Source organism: Melozone crissalis, unplaced genomic scaffold (assembly GCF_028551555.1).
Source record: "Melozone crissalis strain CALT ecotype California unplaced genomic scaffold, PUWL_Pcris_2 ptg000056l_1, whole genome shotgun sequence".
NCBI lineage: Eukaryota > Metazoa > Chordata > Aves > Passeriformes > Passerellidae > Melozone > Melozone crissalis.
In genome coordinates, this window is record NW_026535834.1 from 1,233,820 (window position 1) to 1,243,361 (window position 9,542).

Genomic DNA, 9,542 nt, shown 5'->3' on the forward strand with positions numbered 1-9,542 from the left:
TCATTTGTTCACGACAGCACCCATTCTTTATTTCTGTACCAAAATGACTGGCTGCAGCATAGACAGAAGCATCAATATTTTCTTCATACTTTTCAATAAAGGCCCATTTGATTTACAGAAAAATTTCTAAATAAAACATCTTATATTTCTAAAATATCCATCTGTAGTACAAAAATACTTTTTTTGTTTGAACAAAAAATTATATTCTAATGTGAACTACTGAAATAATAGGTCTCAACAGTAAAACTGAAGGAGAGGGAAGAAAATAGCCAACCATTTTGGTCCTGCATATAAGCCAGTTAAAGACACTAAGTACAACATTTTGAGATGTGATCCAGTAAAAAGACTTTTAGTTAGAAGCTCATAAAGGTAAAATGAAATTGTTTGGGTCATGTTTAAATTAAGAATAAAGCAGTATTAGCTACTTTCTGACAAATCTTTACAGAAATATATATATATCCTGTTAATATATCATCTTACCTAAGAATGTTCCTGCAACTTTTTAGAAAATTTGTGATTTGCCTTATAAATAAACCAGTGTGTTTTAATGGCAGACATATGAATGCAAATTTAATGTTTATCTGAGAAATAACTGGATCTCTTTTATATATATCAGAATTTCATTCAGGAACTGTTAACAGTCTCTAAGTGCTAAGAGAAACTTAATATAACTTAAATGTAGAGGGTGCTGTGGCAAGAATCACCCAACCAAGGCCAGAAACTTCAGCTCTTGACTCAATGCTGGAGATGAACTTCAGTAACACTTTGGAGATCCTGTGTTGTCTTGTTCGTCTACTACACCCTTTGCTTCATGCTGGATTTAATAATCATAATTATACTCTCTGTGATAACTCCCAGTCTTATGATGAATCTATTTGTGTGTAGTAACTCTTCAGTTTTGCATAGTTATTGCTCAAAAGTAAAATCTAAATATTAGTAAGGAATAAAATTGATCCTATTTGTTTCTACCTATTTGTTTCAGTTACTATGAGCAGCAGGTACTGTCTTTCATTAGTTGAAGCATGCTAGACATCCCAAAGGCAGCTTAGTTTTTTGAAACATCCTAATTTTTTTCCTTCAGATCATTCCTGAAAAGATCCCATACACTCTTCTTTTTATCCAGCAATCCTCAGTAAAGGGTTGCAGGTTAGGCAGCCATACAGGGCTGTGGGCATTGCAAACACACTCATTCCATTGCCAGCACTAACTGTGGGTACATCTCATAATTCCTCAGGCAGCTCCAGACACCCATGATGTGCATGTACCCTTCCACAGCTACATCCAGCTGCAGTTTGGGAGATCTGGCCTGTGAGGATCAGCTGCAGATCTGTGCTTGGTGTTTTATACACAGTACACATCGAAATGGCATGGTGGAAACTGGATAAAGTTACTTCTGGGTTTTGGTTTGGGCTTTTTGTTTTTTGGTGGTTTTTTGTTTGTTTGCTTGGGGTTTTTTTTTTGTGCAGAAAAGCTTGTGATATTATTTACTATCAGTTTTTAATTGGACTATAAAGTGGCATTTTATTTTGTGCTAGGAAATGGCAGTGGCTCCCATTCTTTTCCAGCCTCAGTGTAATAGTGCAAGTGCTCAGGCTGTAGTTTTCCCTGCCCTGCAGAATCACCACTGGGTCAAATGCCAGAGCAGAAAAGTGCAGAAGCTCCCAGCCTGCACCTGAGTGTCAGAGAGGATCCTGAGGGTCTGGACCATCCTGTTGTACAAAGTTCCAGCAGTGACCACAGAACAGCATAAAGGCACAATCAATAATGGGACACTTGTAACTGCTGCACAAATGTTGGATTTATTTCCAATGTTGAATGTTTTAAGTTGCAGTGACGTCCTGGGAATGAATGCTGGTGCTGGAAGCTCTGCTCCTCTCCACGGAGGAGACACTGAATGCCTCCTCTAAAAGTCAAACATTACAACAATTCTACAGCTTTCCTCACTTGAAAGACAACACCCAGCTTCCACTTTGTTTCTTTTTCCTAATGATCCAGCTAATACTGCCAAGGGATAGGGACTACTTGGCCTATGTCAGCACTTCTCTTAACACTGCAGAAAGCAGAGATTTGCACAACTAACATGTCCAAGTTCCTGTCTGATTTGAGCTACAGCTTTTCTTTCCTGAATGCAATCACTTTCTTTTCTACTGATGGCTGAAAATATGAAGTTTCTGTTTGGAGAGTCTCTTCTAAAACTTTTGTCATGGAAGGGCACTGTTAATTATTTGAAAAATCAGCATGTGCTTGCTCTCCTACTGAATGCTGACATAATAAACTGTTGACATCTGACAAGGCTGCCTGACCCCCGGACACACTGACTGTGTCTGATCAGTACTTGCTGAATTAATCATGTCCAACAAGCCTTCAGGATCTGTTCCTTCTACTTAAAAAGGTAAATATCTCCAGTTTCACACATCTTAACTTAGAATTACTATACTGTAGCATGTCTCAGTTGCCTCATACAGGGATTTTGCTGTTCAGCAGTGAGACATAACGAAGTCCCTCATCTGAAATTAAACCCCTCCTTGCATCAGAGTTCCTTTATTTGCAGTCTTCTGAACAGTGTGATCAACTGGAATTCTTCCAAAAGGATTGTGATCTAGTTGGAAGATTCCTCCATTTTTAAGATTTGTTCAAGTAGTGAGATAAGGAGGGAGGGAAATGCATCCCTGGTGCACAGATGACAAAGTGAGCCCAGTTCCACTTACACAAAGCACTAAGGGACCCAAAGAGTGATCAAATGCACCCACAGGGGTAATCACCTTCTCCAGGCACCAATGCTCATCCCTCCATAGGACCTATTACAGCAGTTAAGAAACAAAATCCTTTCAGTTCCCAGCAATGCAATTTGTTAGATCACTGAGATAAACCTGAAGTAATTGCATGGTGGGTGAAAACAAGAAATTTATAAAGAACTGATCAAATGTGTGCAGCATATATTATCAGAAGCACAGCTGATATGTTTGTGTCTTCCAAGTGGACTCTATCAGCAGTATAATCATCTTCTAGACTAGTAAGACTAGTCTTCCATGATTCTTTAACAATGTTTTATGACACAGTGGTGTTTGATTGCATGTTTCTAGCAGCACTTTAATTTTAGTGGCTCTTTTGGAAAAGCTACTAATGTAGAATGCTTGTAAGATATGTAAAGTCCCATACAAATGAATCTGTGGGACTCAAACGTTGCCATCTTAGATAGTCCATGAGTCAGAATAAAATCTCGTACTACCAGATTTATTATTTTGCAAAGTGTCTATCTGGAAATTACTTTAGAGACTTCATTATACATACATTTGTTTACCTGTGATCAGCTGAATGGGAAGAGGCAGAAGCCTGTGTCTCCAAAGTGTAGCTGAGACAAGAATCCTGAACCATGGCAGCAAAACGTCCAGTGTGAACCACACAGCACTACTTAACATTGCTCCATTTGGGAAGAGCTGATTCAAATCTCAGGGGCAAAAGATTTGGTCCTTGATGTCCAAGTCTGCCACTGATACACCAGGAGGTTGTAACAAGTGGGGCCCAGCTCCTCACAGGCTGGCAGGGCAGAGGCTGTGCCCCTTTCCCCCTCACCTGCCCTGCCAGGGCTCTCCTGTCGGGACACGCTCAGCCCGTGCATATCTCGCGCACTCCCACTGGCGTTGTGAGCTTCACACCAGCACCTCCCTCCCACTCCAGGATGCTGCACATCACAGGGAACCCATGGGAAGGTGCCAAGCAACAACATCCTGCAGCCCTGCTACGCAGCCTCCTCCGTGGGCAGGCCCTGCCAGGCCTCGGCGATGCGCGACCTGATGCGGGGCACGTTGCACAACGGGGCAGGAAAAGGCTGAGGTATCATTCCCTGTCTTGCAGCAGCACTAAACACCACAGCAATAAATAAACCCTCTCTCAAGCCACAGTATTCCTTCACATCTCCTCAGCTTCCACATGGGATCAGAAGAATGGTGGCCAGGGGAGATATTGCCTGGCCAAAGCTGCCTGCTAAGTATCCTCAGCTGCACTTCTGAGTACAGATAAGCCTCATTATTACATGTTTATGTGCATAATTAATGTGCTTCTCCTCTACTGCCACTGTTGCAGATCCCATTAGGCTCTTGTGCTTGGTGTTCACCAGCCCCAAATCCTGGTTTTAAGGGCTTAAAAGTGAAATTAGATGAGACTCCACACAGTAAAAGGTGCTAAGAAAGGGGCAAGAGAATGACAATTATGTTTGCTTATGCCAGCTGATTATTTCTACATGAAATGATTAATTATTAGCATAGAAGGGAAATGACAATCCTGGCAATTGAGTATAAAGAAAAGAATTTCAGGGTGAGAAAAAAGGAATCTTAATGGCAATCATTTGCTGAGAGATATGAAGTTATCACAATTAGAACAGGCAGTTGTCAATTAATCCTGTCATGCAGGAAGCTGCTGTGCTGGGGACAGGCTCTGATGAGGATTGTCTGTGCATGAATAATTCCACTTGCATCTCCCAGGGGGTGTGGCTTCCTTCCTGGGTATGTTTTGGAATGGATCTTTGTGACCAGGGCCCAGTAAAGTTGGGATTTCAATGCATTCAATTCTTTCTGTGGCAAATGTGAATTTCTTATTCCCACTGAAGGGTCAGATTGGGATGACAGGATTCCAGCACCCTTGAGGCATCCAGCAAAGATCTTTGTTGAATCCTGTAGAGCTCCAGGGCTTCAGGGCACAGACAATTGGCCTGTTATCTCCCTGTCTGACAAGAGTGTGATGTGAAATAAGTCAGTTTATTTACTTGGACCACTTTGACCAAGCTCTCTGCCCACAACTATGTCACCATTCCCCACTGTTGTTTGGAAAGTTCTATATTCCAAGGACAGAAAACCGGAAATATGAGATGTTGCTAAAAATGACCATGGTACGTCAGTGCAAAGTCACACTCTGACTCTGTATGTTCAGTAGCCTGAACCAGCAAAAGCCTAGGAAATCTTGATAGATGGTCAAATAATTAGTAATCACTTCCTTTCTCATGGTTTTATGGGCCAGGACACGTAATCCTGCCAACTCTGAAAAAACAGCTGGTTGGTGAACATGAAAAATCAAGTTGCTACAAGGTTTCTGATGGCTATCACGATTAAGCATTGCAATCAATTACAAAGTTATTGAAGCAGACTTAATGCATAGCAGCTAATCTTAAATATGAACTGCTTGGCTGAAATGTTCAGAAAAAGTGAGTGATTTTGAGTGTTAGCTTCCAGGGTTTAGCCTGAAACTTCATGGTAGAGTAAAAGGTGGCTAGCATTTAATAAAAGTCAGCTAAAAACAGGGAGAGAGAGAGAAAACAGAATTGATTGTGAGGAGATAAAAAAGTAACCATGAGACCATGCTTTCCTGAAGTTTGAAATACTACAGGGAGAGCTGATTGCAAAAGAGGACTCGGTGGACTCATTTCTCATGCACACAACTCTGTGTCCAGTTCTGGACTCCACAGAAGGAGACAGACAAGGAGCTACTGCAGAGGCTCTATCAGAAGACTGGAGCATCTCTTCCATGAGTAGACTGAGGAAGCTGGGTCTGTTTAGTTTAGAGAAAACTCAGAGGAGATCTCATTAATCCAAACCAATGTCTCAAAGGTGAGTGTCAGAGGATGGTGCCAGGCTCTCTTTCATGGTACCCAGCAAGAGGAGCAAAGGCCACAAAACAAAACACAAAAAGTTTCACCTCAACATGGGTAAGAACTTCTTTATGGTAAAGAAGGCAGAGCACTGGAACAGCTGCCCAGAGAGGTCTCCCTGTCTGGAGACATTCAAACTCACCTGGATATGTTCCTCTGTCACCTGCTCCAGGTGACCCTGCCTTGGCAGGGGGTTGGCCTGGATGATCTCCAGATGTCCCCACCCTGACTATTCTGTGATCATCTGATCTCCAGCTGTTATCTCAGCACACTGCTGGGACTCCTGAACTTACAGTGGAAAGTCATGGCAAAGTATAATCTACACCAGGGCTGCAGAAGTACCTCCTTGTTTTTGCAATGTGCTTTTCCTGATGTTTTTAGGGCCAGAGTTGAAGCTTCTCCTTCCTATCAGGGTCTCCATGCAGGGATGGATGGATCACCCAGGACACATCTGCTTGATATCTCACACACCATCTCTGCAGCACAACCACTGCTCTTCACATATTTTTCTTTTTGCAGCAGCTGAAGCACAGGAAATTGTACCCACAGAACCAGCCTGGAACTGTGCAAAGCCTTAAGGTCTCCTTATTCTAGACTTGTTATTAGAAGAACTGATGTGTTTAACAGTTAAACTGAAAATTTGAAATAGAAACCAGAAAATTTGTAATCTGCTGCTTGCTATTGTGCTACTTGACTTGAAAAATTTTCCCAAAAAGGGAAAAACTATGTTTGTTTGTATAATGTAATTTACACAGTTAGCTTCTGGAATGATCAATATGTTAAGTCTGAACAAGGAAAATGGTGAAAAGCAGTATTACACATTAAATTGGTATGTAACCTCTGTAGTGCACAGGGACACTGAAATGCATGCTTAGATAAAGCATTTGAGATACAAATCTCACTCCTGCTAAATTGGTAACTTTGGATTTAATCAAATTTTGTGCACACAATAATGGCATTTCCAATGAAATGTGAATTCTTGGCCTCGTAAGAAGCTGCTAGCCATATTTTAATTTCTAACACTTCTTTATTAATCTACCCACTGAATGGCAAACCCACAATCTTTCTAAAAGTTCTTGGTTGGAAAAACATCTCACCTCATCCATTTATCTATAAATCACTTGCTGTTATTTCGGCAGTAATCTCAAAAGGCTTCCTATTTATATGAGGAAGCATTAGGCCATCTCTCAGGGTGTTTATTACTGCAAATCAAGTTAGTATCAAGCTATTATTATGCTCACATGTGACACACAGTGGGCTGCTGCATTGACAAATGAGTTTAAACCAACTAAAGTAAACATGAAGTTGCCCCATCACTGTTTGCTATGAACATATGGAATGCTGATTTCCCAGGGTGGGAGAAAATCCACTTGCAGAGATTTTTTTTTTCCCTGTTTACCAGACCCAAAAATATTAAAAGTACATGGAATATTAATGTATATAATAATATAAAATATTACCAGACATGTAAGATTCTGGATCTTTCTTTAAGAAACTTCCAGCCTAATTTTAGGTGAGCATTAATGAGTAAGAATAGGAAATTGGTGGGGAAATAACAAGGAACATAGAAACAATAAGCAGAGACATGGTAAGCTCCATGTCCATGCTTAGTTTTAGTGCTGGATTTAAGTCCAGAATTGTCAGATAAAACATACAAGGAATAATACTGTGGGTTGTCCTATGCCCTTCCATAATGTTACCTGTGGAATAAGGAATTGGCAGGAAAGTATTGGGAGCTTTTGCCAAAGAAGTGTGGGGATATTGACTGGAAATAATGTAATAGCACCTTCCAGTCATTTTTCATAACTCCATTTTTTCAAAGCAGAGCCTCCCTGAAATATAATCCTCCTCTCATTACCAAGCATTCATGATCTTCCATATTCTGCCATGCAAACAGCACAGCCTTTTATGTCCTCCCACAAGCCTGCCCTTCATCTTCACTTCCTCGCAGACCAGCTCTTTGTCTCCTGCAACCACCCCTGGCGTTATGTCTCCTTTTGTGCTGCCCTCTCTCTTTGACACCATAAGGTGACTGGTATTTGCTTTCCCCATCCAAGAAAATTCTGTCCAAGGGACTCAAGCCATCATGTTCCACGTTACATGTGCTGCTCCTCCAGGTTCCAGGAGTGTTGGTACAGTCAGAGAGCTCTCAGCACCCAGGGTGGGAGGCCATGCTGGGGGGTACCACTGTCCTTTTCATTCAGGTCCCACTGATATAAACAACATTTAGTTTAACCATCACTACAAACAATGGACTAATCACTATTCCTTCTAATACTCCTCATTTCCCCCCTATCTAATTTCAGAACTGATTCCATTACTTTAATGCTTCAATCACCTTTCACAGAGGAAGAACACCACATTGCTCATGTCTTGGCTAGTGCTGCCTGTCCATTTCCACTTCTGGGCACCTCAACTCTTCCACCTTTCAAAGCTTTCAGCCTGTTCTCAGAGACTCTACCTAGTGAAGGGAGAAAGCAGGATGTTAACTTTCTTACTTCCATAATTGAGGGTAGATGGGTGAGAAACAGAACCTACTAAATGCTTATATAATTAAATGTTTACCCATTCACTGTAAAACCACTGACACTTATTAAAAAGAAGTTGAAAGCAGGAGATGGTTCATCCTGCCTAAGGACCATACAGGTTCTGGTACCTCAGAGAAGCCTGGCTGCCTCAGACAGGTCCCCTCTTATTGCTCAGAGTCCTTTAGGGGCCATTTGCCATATGTGCCTGACCCAGGACCAGAACAGCAATGAGATCCCTGGGATTATATACCTCACCAGTGCAGGAGCAGGTTCTGACTGGTTTGGCTGGAAAGGACTCTTGAACCAAGCCAGTATGGACAGTCAGGTTATTATTTAGCTGGGTGGTATTGTAGAGCTGTGGGTGTGGATGTGAGCTTGTGTTTGTCAGAGGGAGCTGAGAGTTGCCAGTGCAGTCCATGGAGGATTATATATAAAATACAGCCCATGCAGTCATGCTGCACATGCTGTACACATCCCTGGCAGGAGTGGACGACCTAGAACACTGTGTCATAGCACAAATGCCTCTTCTTACAGGGTGTAAAGAGCAGCCTTGCTTCCACAGATCTCCATGGATGCCAAGGACAGAGGTGTCCTTTGAGTGAACACACAAATAGTGCACTCTCCTTTATTCAAGGCAAGCAAATATCCTTTTGGGAGAAAGAGAAGGTCCAGAAACCCCCTATAGTCTCGGCTATCTGGAAGAAGGCACAAAATTAAGCTCTGGGTTTGAGTGTGAGAGGGCAGAGCAGAAGAGCAGGAGCTGGCTGTACCAAAGCAGACTGAAACGCCTCCAGCCTAGATCCAGGGAGCTTCCTCAGCATGAGGTTTGCATAGGCTCTAGAGCAACCTGTTCTGGTTCCAGCACTCCAGCTTCTGGTGCAGCACCATGTTCACATGAGCTGTGCACAGCCACAAGGCCTTCTCCCTGCTCTGCTGCTCTGGGATGCCTCCTGTACGGGCATTTCCTCTGGGACCGCTTCAGTCTCCTATTTTTTAAAGGGCCAAAGATCATAGGATCTGGAGCACCAAAATGCATAAACAGCACTCAGTTCTTTAAACATTCAAAGCACTATATAAACATTAGTGAAGCCTCATAAGATGAGGTAGGTAAGCATTATCTCCCTCTCAAGGTGTGGTAAAGTGACTTGGCTGAGGCCGGAGGCTGAGTCACTGGCAGAGCAAGGTTTACCATCCACATCTCTTTGAAATGGTGTCTCCTGGGCTGGCTGGAGAGAGCAGCATGTGGTCAGGCAGTGCAGGCAGCCTGGCACCACCAGCAACCAGCATCCCCACTGCCACCATGGGGAAGCCAGCTGTGGGGTTACATTAATCCCCACCCTAAGGTTACAGGGCGTTGCAGCTCACCCCAACAA